The sequence below is a fragment of the Delphinapterus leucas genome, chromosome 8 (genome assembly GCF_059928025.1).
Source record: "Delphinapterus leucas isolate spDelLeu-1000000601 "Yukka" chromosome 8, BTC_Dleu_Yukka2, whole genome shotgun sequence".
NCBI classification, from domain to species: domain Eukaryota; kingdom Metazoa; phylum Chordata; class Mammalia; order Artiodactyla; family Monodontidae; genus Delphinapterus; species Delphinapterus leucas.
Genome location: NC_143136.1, coordinates 80029253 through 80043588, shown reverse-complemented (window position 1 = coordinate 80043588; position 14336 = coordinate 80029253). Strand labels below are relative to the sequence as shown.

The 14336-nt window shown below is 40.0% G+C and overlaps 1 non-coding gene across 1 annotated transcript; it reads right to left on the bottom strand.

Moving 5' to 3' along the window:
• Window positions 1–13591: 13591 nt before the first annotated feature.
• LOC115802155 (small nucleolar RNA SNORA79) lies at window positions 13592–13739 on the bottom strand. The gene has a single exon (XR_004022555.1). It is a non-coding gene; the product is annotated as a small nucleolar RNA SNORA79 (small nucleolar RNA).
• Between the last annotated feature and the right edge of the window lie 597 nt (window positions 13740–14336).

Here is a 14336-nt window from a genome sequence, read left to right as displayed (position 1 = left end):
GGTGGCGCAGTGGTTGAGAGTCCGCCTGCCGATGCAGGGGACACGGGTTCGTGCCCCGGTCCAGGAGGATCCCACATGCTGTGGAGCGGCTGGGCCTGTGAGCCATGGCCGCTGAGCCTGCGCGTCCGGAGCCTGTGCTCCGCAATGGGAGAGGCCACAACAGTGAGAAGCCCACGTACCGCAAAAACAAACAAAAAAAAAGATAAATCAGGGAGGGTGGCATAAAATAACCCAAGCTTAATGAAATGTTAGTGGTATTATGGATCACCCTTCCTGGTAGGGTACACCTGGACCATAGCTGCCGACATGGGTTCTTGAACAAATAATTCCATTTTTAAAATATTATTGCACTGGTTTAGTTCTATTTTCTCTAACTTACTAAGTCTATTTTATTGCTTTGTTCTCACTATACTTCTTCTAATGTACATGTTACCAAGTATTTCTTGGTAACTCTCCATTGTTTATGATGAAAAATAATACTGAAGAGCGGAGCAGAGAAGAGTCAAAGGGCATTGTTGAAAACGCTCTGTGAAAACCCTCATCCCGATATTCACCTCTGTACGTGATGCCCTAATGATGGACTTACCCGGTCCAACTGATGAACTCAAATGCAGCCTCATCCTTCAGTGCCCAGCGAGAAATGGTCCTTCTCTGTCAAACTTGGTGCAATTCTATAGGCACTTGTTTCCACTGCTTCTGCCCCCAAAGCATCCTGTATGACTCTGCTGTGAACACTGCCTTTCACATCTCCCTCCCCAGCTAGACCACCAACCTCTGAAGAAAGGGAGCTATGTCTTTCATCTTTTGAGCTGCGGTGCCTGGCACGTAGTGGGGAGACAGGAAGTGTTTCCGGAGTATGTTTAAATAGACTTCTCCCCATGTCTTTTTCACTCTTCCATCTTGCCTGAATTTCTGCTAATTGACCCAGAACATTTCCTTTATCTTTATCATGGCCAATTGAGATAATGATGCCTACCAAATCACACAGACTGTATGTGAGTGTGTTAAATTTTTTTAAAAGCTTATACATTGGTGGTAGCACATTTATTATTCTGTCAATTAGATGATCGTAAGCTTTCTTCTAATCCAGAAAGAGAATCCTGGACTCATATGGTCCTTAAGTAATTTATATAGTGAATGCTTTGACATTCCTTTTCCCCATCTGTGAAATGCAGGGATTGAATGGCATTGCTCCAAAGTCTCTTTTGGGTCTTGAATGCTCACGGAGGATTAGCCCTATTGTGTGGGGCGGGTAAAGTTGGGATGGGAAGCAGAAGGAATATAATAGAGGCCCATGCAACTATCATAGACTTCAAGAAGCAAAATCTCAAAAGGGGCTATTTTGATTTGTACTCATGGCTGCCAGCTGTGACTCCAGTCACAGGGGCTGAGGGAGAGATTTCACTCCTCATTCAGAAGCTGATTTGAGAAATGGACTGGGGTATAATCAGGGACAGAATCTGAACACTGATAAGCTTCTCTTTTATTAACTATGAATTGTATGAATTGTTTCCTTCTTTTTAAAATATATTTATTTATTTTATTATTTTATTTTATTTATTTATTGTTCCTGGCTGTGTTGGGTCTTCGTTGCTGCACACGGGCTTTTCTCTGGTTGTGGCGAACGGGGGCTACTCTTCGTTGAGGTTCGCGGGCTTCTCACTGTGGTGGCTTCTCTTGCTGCAGAGCACAGGCTCTAGGCACGCAGGCTTCAGTAGTTGTGGCACGTGAGCTCAGTAGTTGTGGCTCGCAGGCTCTAGAGCGCAGGCTCAGTAGCTGTGGCACACGGGCTTAGCTGCTCTGCGGCATGTGGGAACTTCCCGGACCAGAGCTCAAACCCGTGTCCCCTGCACTGGCAGGTGGATTCTCAACCACTGTACCACCAGGGAAGCCCTCTTTCCTCTTCTTGATGTTATTCAATACAATACATAATAAAGCCTATTTTAAAAAATAGTTTACTATTAAAAAAATAGTTTATTGAATTTTTTCCCCATTAAATAATATTTGGCAAAATCTAATAAATGTGTTCTTTCTTGGTGTTTGTATTTTGGGGGCAATCTTCCAAAAACTGCCCAAGCAGAAATGAAGTAATAGTATATAGTCATAGCACACTTTCATATGTTACTGATTCAGTTGTGCAGACTTGTTTCATGACAGTTTTTCAGAACATAACCTTATGCAAAAACAAAAAAGTTTTATATAAAAACACTAGCTTGTAATATAGGCAATAGAAGGATTATTATTATTATAATTACATCTTAAAAAAAGATTTATCAGTGGGTCTATAAGTGGACACGTGCCAGGTCCAAAGAGAAATAAAGGTCTTGAAAGATTTCCAGTGACATGGTACTTATAAGTAAATGTTATGGCTTTTGCTGCTGGTTTTTTAATTATTATTATATTTTCTCTTATTTTTTTTAGAGTCAGTAGGCAAGAACACTAAACACCATAAAAGGGATAGATTAATAGAAGCATAAGATTCTTTCTTTATATATTAACTTTCACTTTTGCTATAAAATAACAATTTGGGATATTTCAGTGTCGCTCTGATGTTTTGATACTCTGTCCAGGAAATTTTGGTAGTAGAGACAGCTCATTTATTCTGCTGTTCCATGTCTAAATTCTACATGACTAGCTACCCAAACATGCAAATTATATTTAAATGAGCTTGACCTGGCAATTTCATACATATTTGTTGTTGTGGCTTTGTCCTTGGTCTGCTATACCTATATATTTTTTTTTTAACGTAACCTGAACAATAGCTGCACTCATGTGATTTTTGACTCAGTACTAAATTCAGTGTCTTTCTTTCAAATTACAATGTTTTAAATTCTAGACAGGGTCTTTTAAGAATGAAAATGTACATGTACTTCCTAATTTATTTTTAAAAAATAAAACAAATCAATCAACATTCACTGAATAAATGAAATGTGGAGATTATATATTATTATTATTTTATACTTATGGCTCCTCTGCTTACTACATTATATCTTTTTGTTGTTTTTTCCCCTCTAAGCACGCTATCAATTCCTTTCCCCCTGCCCCACCCCCAGTGTCCCATTCGCTGCTTCTACGATGCACCCTCTAATAACGTGATGGGGGTGATGGCTGGCTGTGTTATAGCTGGGCCGCTGGTGGTATCAGGAAGCAAACTTCACCATTTACCTAAAGCTTCATCGCTAGGAGAAAACTGACCTAGGACTAATTACAAATTAAAAGCATCTGTCTTTCTAAAGTAGCAAATATTTTTATCTGTGGTTGTGTGTGTGTGTGTGTGTGTGATTTTAAAGTGACTGTTAACTTACAAATGTCAAAATTAATGCTCTCTTATTTATTTTTTTCAAAGCATTAGGAACTGCATTCAGTCCTTAGGACCCTGCTAATGACTTTCCCCCATATCTGGCTTGTCCCAAGAATGCTCAATAAGAAGACAAAGAAGCAGCACCAGGGATGAGAGCACCAGACCGGACCAACTTAAGTGAAACTGTCAACCCCCCAGGGAGGCATTAATAGTTTATTGGGTATGGAAGATGCATAGCCAAGTAAAGGAAGAAGGCTAATAACCTTTAACATTAAGAAAAATAACTATTATTGTGACCAGTGTAGCATGAAGCACAAACAGAATACTCTCTGGGCAACAAAAAATAATGTGTAGCCCACCAGAGCAATTAATAAAATGAAAGCACAGTTTCTTGCAGATGGATATGTAGGGGAATAATGGTGCGGGGCTGCGCTGAGCTGTCATGCATCAGATACTACATCTGTTATGGAAATCAGGGGAAGTGGGGGCCTTTTGTTCATGCGAGAGCCCTCCCAACAGGGATTTGGCTGGAGTAGATTTTCTTGTTATTAAACATGATTTCTGGCTAGTCGAGAGCAGATGCTTCTGCAGCATTTGGAACTAATAACCAACCTTCAAGTGCATGCCACCCCTTAAAGAGGCTGGTACTGTTGGAGAGACCAATTTCAGCTCAAAGATAATGTGTTCAGTTCAGTTTCTACTTTGCACATGAATGACACTGATACCAGATGAGCCTTCTGGCCTAGAGTTTGCTGGAGACAGTAAAACAATGACTTTGGCCCTAAAGAAGATCAGAGCTTTCCAGGTGTACTTGCGAAGGACAATTCAGAATCAAGACAGCAGTGTCGACTTTAGTTGGAGAGCAGAGAATGGGAGCAAAGGGAAAGATATGCAAACTCTTACGTATTTGGCAGGTATCGCCAGCCCAGGCTCTTGCCAGGCTCTCACATCTGGGCTGTGACTTTTTTTTTTTTTTTTTGGCTGCGTTGGGTCTTCGTTGCTGCGCCCTGGCTTTCTCTAGTTGCAGTGAGCAGGCGCTACTCTTCGCTGCAGTGGGCAGGCTTCTCCTTGCGGTGGCTTCTCTTGCTGTGGAACACGGGCTCTAGGCACATGGACTTCAGTAGCTGTGGCTCGCGGGCTTTAGAACGCAGGCTCAGTAGTTGTGGCACATGGGCTTAGTTGCTCCGCAACATGTGGGATCTTCCCGGACCACGGCTTGAGCCCGTGTCCCCTGCATTGGCAGGCGGACTCTCAACCACTGTGCCACCAGGGAAGCCCGGGCTGTGACTTTTGTTGAATGAAAAATGATTCATGAGGGACGTAGGACACCACCTAATCACTAAAGAAAAGCAAGTTTTCTTGATAAACCACTTGAATTCAACTGCCCAACATGTTTCTCCTGAGGTTTTTTTCCTTTATTTCTCTCCAGACACAGCACATTAATTTAACAACAGCAATAGCAACAAATAAACAGATCATACATTCTTTCCATGCTAACTCTTGCGTAGATGATTGTTTTTAAATAACAAATAGGCATTTGGATCAAAAATTTTGCAGATACAAATGAAATTTGAATCAAAGTGAAGAAGTTTGGTGTGTGTTTTTTGTCTGAAATTCAAAATCAATGTTTGAAAAATTCTAAAATGCAAAGACTAGGAACAGCAAATAAGTATACTTTTACATTTGGTAGGTATTCTAATTTAAATATGTATGAGTATAGATACAGTCAGTGCTTTTGCTATTCACCTCAGGATCTTTTTTTATTCCAGGAAGTATCCTGTAGCTAGAATTTACCTCCCTAGAAATGAGACAGTAATTCTGGGATGGAACCCATGCCAACCACGACATAGCTTGAAATGGCAGCATATTAGGCATTTCTAAACACGAAAATAATTGTCCCTATTTTGTTTTTATTATTTTTCCCAAATTTTAGAGGCTTCATTTTGAACTTGTTAACTCAACCCTTGATTACAGCTTGAAACGCTATTCCTAAATGTATGAATTTTGACGTCCTCTCCCAAACTTTCCCTTATGATTCTATGTGGCCTAACAGCTGCTTCAACCTGTTGCATTTCAACTGCCACATATGATCCCCTCTTTGACACAAGTTTAATTCAATATGTAACTAACAAATCACCTAGAGCCTGGGTCCGGAGCACTGAATTAAACCAGAAGGTTTGATTGATAGATTAAATCTACTCTTGAGAAATGTGCCTGCCTATTCATAGATAAGCTTTCCAACCAAGGCTTTCCAATGTTGCTACATGTCTGGGACCTTCAGGGACTAATACCATAACAACAACAAAAACAAAATTTGCATGTGTAAGTTGCTCTCAGTTTGTGTACTTTCACATGGTTGATGACCTTTGATCCAATACTCACTATTATTTGGAGAAGGTAGTCAATGAATACTGTTACCCTCATTTTCCAAAGAAAGAAATAGAGGGTGAAGTGGGCCATGTGTCTCACTGGATACCACACAGCCAGAAAGTGGTGCAGCTAGGACTGATTCCTGGGACTCTGACCCAGTGAGGAAGGGTCCATTTAAAAGAAACATTTGTAACTGTTTTATACCCATTCCTTTAAAAGTGCAATTGATTTTTTTTCCCGTTGAGATTATAGTTAGAATTCTTGGGACTTCCCTGGTGGTGCAGTGATTAAGAATCCACCTTCCAATGTAGGGGACATGAGTTCCATCCCTGGTCGGGGAACTAAGATCCCCCATGCAGCCTGCGCACCGCAACTAGAGAGCCTGTGCGCTGCAATTACTGAGCCCACACGCTCTGGAGCCTGAGTGCCACAACAAGAGAGAAGCCCACACACCACAACGAAGAGCCCACACTCCGCAAGGGAAGATCCAGCATGCCGCAACTAAGACTGACGCAGCCATAAATAAATAAGAGTCAGAGGAGGAAAGAGGTCATCTTAAAAAAAAAAAAAGTTCCTGCTAAAATCCAGGACAAATGAGATCCACAAGCATTTTTGAAGCTAATACTGTCTTTCCACAGCGGCTAAATTTTTGCCATCTTGTTTGGCAGGTGTTAGGGATACTGACTGTAAGAAGGCTTTTTAAATGAGATGTCAACCTGGGCATCCCAGACACTTTTGATCTATAAAACCACTGTGGATATATGTTTTTTATGATTATTTTTCACAAACAGGGTTGTTAACCCTAATGCCCTGGCTAGTTTCCAGATAAAGGATTACAATTTGCCTTGCTAAAAACGTTCCCTGCTGCTTTAATTAGATATGGTATTTTCCCCTCCCTTTTCGGCACAGTCTGGTTTGCTCTGTCCTGTCAACCAGCTGCTGTCACTCACTCTAGGAAGATGAAATAATTCTTCTAATATCAAGAGACAAAACGATAGCCACAAAGCTGGATTTCAAAACAATATATAAACTTAAATGACTGATGGTTAATATTTTAAAATTAAACCATAGAATAGGAAAGGAGCTTTGAAGATTATCCCTTTAAGCTGGGTCAGAGAGAGGCCACATTTCCGGGAAACCAGAACACCAAATTAATTTAGCCAACCCTGCTTTTAAAAATCTACCCGATTCTGGCAAAAGGAAAAGCATAGAAAGAAAGAAAGAAGGAAAAGAGAGAAAGAAAGGGAGAAAATAAAACCAATTGATTTTTGTAAAAAGGCTTACTCAGTTGTTTTGCTATTATATGTGCATAGTAAGAAAGGTCAGCATATTCCTATTTATTACCATGATGGCAAATAATTCTAGACCCTCTACTAAATTTGACAAAGAAGCATTTATTTAGCTAAGTGAAAACCATTTAAACCAAGGACCCAGAAAGCAAAGAAAAAAATAAAAGGAAAAGGAATGTTCCACACCTTGGAAGTTGATTCGTGAAGAAAGATGAAATATTCATAATGTGTGACTGTAAGTTTTCATGGGATTATGTGGGAAAGGCTATATCCCATATGGTGTTTCCAGACTGCATCCCAGAGAGCTGCCATAAGGTGAGAGCTGGCGTGACAGAGGCGGCGTCCATCTGCATTTGGAGATGCTGCCCCTGACAGAGCAGATCTCCATATCTGGACCTGGCTCAAAAGCTGGATGGTCCGCTTCAAGCCCACACAACGACTGTCCTTTGCTTTACACGTGAGATTGCTGTATCTGACTCTGCCTCACAGATAACGCAAATAAGTGCCTCCCCACTACGAAAATAATTCCCATTTTGGGTTGCTTCCTGTATACATACATTTCTATGGATTCCTTTCATTCATACTGCTTCCAAATCTCACAGTTCACACGCTTCTCCCTCTTTTTCTGTTTCACTGACCCATTTTCTCCCTTTCATTCCTAATGAACCACAAAACTGGAATTTGAAAGTGACAAGTACCATTCTTCAGGTCCTTAATACACTCATTTAGGAAGTTAAAAGTCTGAACATTTGCATAATAAATCCATGGAGTTTCAATGACAAACATAACAACGTGGTATATTTATGGCATAGCACATGGAGCCCGTCTTGAATGCCTATATTCAGAGAGGTTATCAGGCCCAGCAATATGGAGTGGTGGGGATTGTGGAAAACTGAAGGGCTCATTTCCTGTATAAAAGGGGCAGCTTCTAATCAGCACCACATTTGATTTGTGAATTATAGTAACTAATTAAAAAATTTTTTTTAATTCCATCAAGGTCAAGCTAAACATAGGTATGCCCACTAGCTTATGTATTTATATTCTCAGGAGAATGGTTACAATGTTATACTGATATTAAATTAAGTTCAATGAAACAACAAGGCTTTACTGATTAACACAGGGAACAATGTTCAATATCTTATAAGAACCCATAATGGAAAATAATCTGAAAAAATATATATACATATATACACACATATATATAACTGAATCACTTTGCTGTACACCCGAAACTAACACAGTATTGTAAATTAACTATACTCCAATAAAAAAATTAAGTTCAGTGAAAGGCTAAACTAGAAAACAGTGTCAGTTGTTCAGAGATGAGAGGTTGGTTTTCCTAGTCATCCAACGTACGCAGGATTTCCCCTCACTAGTGGCCCTGTGAAGGTGACTGACACATTATATGAAGGACAAATCAGATTACTTCCAAATCTAAGGTAGGAGTCTAAGACTAGGGACTTTCCCGACCACACCAACATGCTCTTTTCCTCATTACTGTACTTCATTCACTTCTGAAAGAATTTTTTTTAAGTGTCTGGTTAAAGCAGAAAATGAGACTTTTACGGAACTGCAAAATAAATAATTCAGTAATGCATTAAAAACAATAAAGAATCCAAATCATTAAGAATAACTGTGGTTGGTAACACCAGGGTGGCTAGCAGGAGACCTGATTTCTTGGCTTTTACCAGATCCGTGCCCTTGGACGACCCATTTAATATGTGTTGACCTTGTATAAAATAAGATAGTTGAAGAGTGAAGTAAGTCAGAAAGAGAAAAATAAATACCATATGGTAACACATATATATGGAATCTAAAAAAAAAATGGTTATGAAGAACCTAGGGGCAGGACAGGAATAAAGACACAGACATAGAAAATGGACTTGAGGACACAGGGAGGGGGAAGGGGAAGTTGGGATGAAGTGAGAGAGTGGCATGGACATATATACACTACCAAATGTAAAGTAGATCGCTAGTGGGAAGCAGCCGCATAGCACAGGGAGATGAGCTTGGTGCTTTGTGACCACCTAGAGGGGTGGGATAGGGAGGATGGGAGGGAGACGCAAGAGGGAGGAGATATGGGGATATATGTATATGTATAGCTGATTCACTTTGTTATACAGCAGAAACTAACACACCATTGTAAAGCAGTTATACTCCAATTAAGATGTTAAAAAAATAAAAAAGGTAGTTGAACTATATCAATCTAGTCAAAGGTCCAGGTCAATCTTACATTAACAGCAGACTCATTCATCAAATGGATTTGCCTATAGAACCCACTAACAGAACAGATACAAGTGGAGTAGCTTGCATGGAAAAATGTAAGGCCTTTGATGTCCTATTGAAATTACAGCAAGGCCTCCTCCAAGCCCATTTTGAAGCCACTGGACAAAATTTTCTCTAAGTTCCTTTCTATCATTGAAATTCAGATTTTTTATTTACTAGAGGTACATTAAATTCTACCCACCATGAAAATAAAATGATCTTTTTTTGCTCAAAATAAAATTCTTCCACAACTTCATTATCAATATTAACAATCCCCTATTAATTGCCCATTTTATACTAAAAATTTTCCTTGCCTTCAAGAAGCAATATAGGGACTTCCCTGGTGGCACAGTGGTTAAGAATCCGCCTGCCAATGCAGGGAACACAGGTTCGAGCCCTGGTTCAGGAAGATCCCACATGCTGCGGAGCAGCTAAACCTGTGCACCGCAACTACTGAGCCTGCTCTCTAGAGCCCGTGAGCCACAACTACTGAGCCCGCGAGCCATAACTACTGAGCCCGTGAGCCACAACTACTGAGTCTGCGTGCCACAACTACTGAAGCCCATGAACCTAGAGCCAGTGTTCCACAACAAGAGAAGCCACCGCAATGAGAAGCCCTTGCACCCCGCTCGCTGCAACTAGAGAAAGCTCGTGTGTAACAATGAAGACCCAACATAGCCAAAAATAATAAATAAACAAAATAAAAATTTAAACAAAAAAGAAGCAATATATTTGTGAAGATGAGATTTTAGTATGAAGTGAAAATCTGTCATTATAAACCAACTAATAAGAATAAATAAACTTTACAAATAATAATTGTATTACATATATTATATGGCTTATCTGGTAATAAACGAGGTCACCTTTATTTTATGGTCCAAATGACATTGACTCCAAGCCCTAATTCCAAAACATCCTCTAATTATTGCTGGGAAGGGTTACTTCACTTGTGCTCACAAAAGTCTGTCTACTGGAATCAGCCTTCACCCTCAGCCAATAACTAACTGCTGTGATCTTTCTCTGTGGCTACAGTTCCCTCTGCCAATGTCAACTGTTCTCCAAAGGGCCTGTTTGTTAGCCTGCTGCTGATTCTCCTCAGGAGACAGCAGTCTTGTGGATGCTCCAAAAGTCCCTCCTCCTTGAGCTACGGCAGCTCCAGTTGCCGTGGAAATGAGGAGAGAAGCCTTCCCTTCCCAGGAACACGCATGCCCATCTGTTTAGTTGATCTTCAAAGCAACACCCAGCATTTCCAGAATCCTGAAATGATGCTTAAGAGCTGGTACTCAGATTCTTTACCCTTGGTCTTGTGATATAAACTCTCAGCTCAACTCTCAGTAATTTAACACTGCGTTTAAGTAAATTATGCTTTCAGAGAGTTCCCCCAATACTGGAAGGACATCTTTATTTATGGAGTGAAAGGTGCATTTTGAAGATTTTCTTAGTGTGTCAGTCAGGATGGGCTAGGATATATCTTGCATATTCAGAATATGCAGGAACAACAAACAACCCCTAAATCTTAGTGACTTAAAAATCAAGATTAATTTCCTTTTTTTTTTTTTTTTTTTTTGCGGTACGTGGGCCTCTCACTGTTGTGGCCTCTCCCATTGCAGAGCACAGGCTCCGGATGCGCAGGCTCAGTGGCCATGGCTCACGGGCCCAGCCGCTCCGCAGCATGTGGGATCTTCCCGGACTGGGGCACGAATCCGTGTCCCCTGCATCGGCAGGCAGACTCTCAACCACTGTGCCACCAGGGAAGCCCCAAGATTAATTTCTTGCTCCTGTTGTCTACTAATCATGGGTGAGCTATAAGAGTCATGAGTTGATGGACTCCGGCTCACCGAGGAGAGGTGACTTGGTGATTTGATGGACTCTTTTCTATATCATCTTCTAGAACCAGACTGAGGTTTCAGCCACTATTGGTTATATTGCTGGTTGCTAAGGCAGCAGGAAGAATTCGGAAAATCACCCAGTGACTTGACGCTTACAACCAGAAGTATCACATGTCACTTAAATTCTCCATTCATTGGCCAAAGTAAGTCATGTGCCCACTCCTAACTTCAAAAGAGCAGTGTGGTCTTACCCTATGTCCCAACATTTGACTAAAACTGATGATTACTACACCCCAAAACAATCTTCCACAAAACTGAATTGGAATCTCTACCTCTAAAGATAGAAAACCACTTGCAATTCTAAAGGCCATATTCTTCACCCACCTTCTACCTCTCAATATTCCAAAAATCTCAAGAATCAGCATTACCCAGCAACTTGACTTATGGTTGTTAAAACGGTTCAGAGGGAAGAGTGGCCATTGACAAGGGGGAAGTTAAGGAAAAGAGAAAGAATATGAATTGGAACTTAAAGGAGAGGATTTAGATTTTTTAAAAGGAAATGAAAAAAATATGGTGGAAATCACAGACAGACAAGAGAGTGTGGGGAGCCGTGAGGAGAGAGTTTGCCTCGTTGTGTTGTATATACTTTGTCGTACAGTAATCAGTGACATAAGTCTGGAGTGGCGGTTTGGAAACAGATTGTGGAAGGCCACGATTAAGAATTTGGTCTTTGTTCTACAGAAAATGGGAGCCATTAAAGATTTTGAGACGAGGTGATGATTGCAATATGAGAAGATAAATCTGTTCATGGAGAAGTTGATGGATTGGAAGAGGGAAGCCTGATAGAAGAAATTAATTAGTCCACTACTGCCATCATCAAGGGCTAGACAAGGATGGTGACAGCAGGAATGGTGGGGGAAAACAGCTGGGGAAAATTGACAGGGGAAGATTTTAATAGGATTGGTTGTATGACTAAAGGAAAGGAGAAAGGGAGAGTAACCAGGTCCGTGCCTGCTTACTCTTCTGGTTAACACTGCCAGGATTGACAGCAATCTCTCAATACACTCTGTGTGTGTGTGTGTGTGTGTGTGTGTGTGTGTGTGTGTGAGAGAGAGAGAGAGAGAGAGAGAGAGAGAGAGAGAGAGAGAGAGAGAGAGAGAGTTGGGGAAGGAACGGCAGTGAGAGAGAATGGATGTCTGTAGATGCCCCGTAAGACTTTCTTTTTCATCTAGCTGCATGCATTAACTTGGCCCTAGGTACCATTAAGAGAGATTCAGTGTCCAATAAACTGTGTAGTGTTATGATGATGGGTGCCTACTATTTTTAGGATAAATGGTGATTTTGCTTGTTAAATAGTATATACTGCTGAACTAGTAGGACCATTTTGTGATTTCAGTGTTTTACTCTTAAAAATCCTTCTCTTGGACTTTGCAATCCAAGTTGCCCTAAAACACAAACTAGGTTTGGCTTTTCAGTTAATTGGTGCCAACAAGCTCTTCTTGATGAGTTCAAATCATACCTTCGAACATTATTATCCCCCTACACAGCCCCTCAATCAGACTTCCCTTGTAGAATCAGAGTCTGTGCCTTAAGTTTTACCATATTTTGCCTGCTAACACATTTCTAGCAACATAATATTAATATTTGTAAATATTTTATTTTAGCTTATTCAAGAGGTTTTGCTCATGGCATTTTTCCAACTGACTGATTCAAAGGATCCACAGGGCCAGCTGTAATTTCCCCAAGTGACTCTACTTTTGAACTCCATCCTCTGCATCTGGCAACTTTGGGCTATAGCAGGTATTGCTGTTCATATAGGATTCAAAAATATGTGTTTTATTCCCAGTCTTCCTCCCTTTCTTTAAGAGCTGCCCACAGAAATAGAGACACAGATGTAGAGAACAAATGTATGGACACCACAGGGGGAAAGTGGGGTGGGGTGGGATGAATTGGGAGATTGGGATTGACATATATACACTAATATGTATAAAACAGATAACTAATAAGAACCTGCTGTATAAAAAATAAATAAATAAAATAAAATAAAAAGAGCTGCCCACAGTCTGTACTGCCAGCTATAAAACACTACTCAATATTTGTATTTTATACCTAAGGACTTGAGCTGTAGAGCTAGTTCACAGTGGATGGAGACCGTCACCAGGTTACTGAAGACATTTTTATCTGTAACTTTATTAAAGCCACCATTGTGTCCAAGTCAATTATTTATAAGAAAAAAGATAATTTTTTTAATCTCCTATGCTTTATTCTAGATATTGGGTTAATTTAATTTAATTTTTTTATTTTTTGGAATTTTTGAATTTTATTTTATTTATTTTTTTATACAGCAGGTTCTTATTAGTTATCCATTGTATACATATTAGTGTATACATGTCAATCCCAATCTCCCAATTCATCCCACCACCACCACCACCCCCCGCCACTTTCCCCCATTGGTGTCCATACATTTGTTCTCTACATTCTGGGTCTCTGTTGAAAGAAGATAATTTTTTAAAGTGGTTTTTTCTCTTTTTTTTTGCAATTGTTTGACCCCACAAAAATCAGAAGGCACTAACGGACAACCAACCCATCCCCATGGTGCCCTGAGTGAATACAAGTCAGCTTAGATATATGATGGACTAAAATCCCACTACTTAAGGCTCCAAGCATTGAGAGGAACAGCCATCAAATAAAGTGGTGTTTTAAAGAATTCCAATATTTTCTTCTTAAAAATAAATTGTTTAATACACATCTATCACTGAAAGTCAACACCAAATCAATTTTTTTAACGTCTTTATTGGAGTATAATTGCTTTACAATGGTGTGTTAGTTTCTGCTGTATAACAAAGTGAATCAGCTATACATATACATATATCCCCATATCCCCTCCCTCTTGCGTCTCCCCCCAACCCTCCCTATCCCACCCCAAATCAATTTTTAATCATAATCGGAAATACAGTATACTGAAAATGGTATCATACTGATGTAAGAGTGCACTGATCATAAACAGCACTGAGAGTAAATAAATTATTATTCTCCAGAGTTTGGAGTCATATTTGCCCTGACTCCAGTGACTACAATTCTAGCCACCACTCTTGGGCTCTCTTGCTTATAAGATGTCAAAGCACCATGCGACTTTAATAAAACAGTGTGGTGCAGCCATAATAATAGATAAATAGATCACTGGAATAGAAAATAGAGTCCAAAAAGACAGGTCTATGAGAGAATTTGGTACATCATGATGGTAAGGAAAAGATGAATTATTCAATAAACAGAACACTTTGG